Here is a 535-nt window from a genome sequence, read left to right as displayed (position 1 = left end):
GTAATTAATGGTAGTAAATGAAATTATGGTATTGAATAAAAAATATCTAATAAAGAATAAAAAAATAGGAAAAAGTTTAGGGGCTAGCAGATTTTGTGGTTTTTAGCTATCAATTAGCTATTAATTAGCCATCAATGATATTTTTAATGGTGTGAGATTGCATCTAATGGTGTAGAATCATTCAATTTCCTTTTGATGGTTAAGTGCTGGCCAGAATTTAGCAAAAGTGCTGGTCCCTTAGCACTCCTCAAAAAATAGTCCTGTTACATATTTAAATTTTTTTTACAACTAAATTCAACCAAGTTAATCCAAACTCAACAAAATTCTAAACACTTCTTTTTCAGAATTTTTTCTAAAATAAAATAAAAAATTATTATTTTTCAAAACCCTATTTTTCAACTTTAATTTCCCAAATACGATTTTTTTTTCAAATTAGGTTTGTCGCACTCCGTTCGCCTAACCCTGGCGAACTCCACTTCAATTCTTTATAGAGTTTGCCGTGGGTTAAACAAACTCTATAAAAAAATATAGAGTT

Source organism: Arachis ipaensis, chromosome B06, assembly GCF_000816755.2.
Source record: "Arachis ipaensis cultivar K30076 chromosome B06, Araip1.1, whole genome shotgun sequence".
NCBI lineage: Eukaryota > Viridiplantae > Streptophyta > Magnoliopsida > Fabales > Fabaceae > Arachis > Arachis ipaensis.
Note: the sequence above shows the minus strand (reverse complement) of the source record.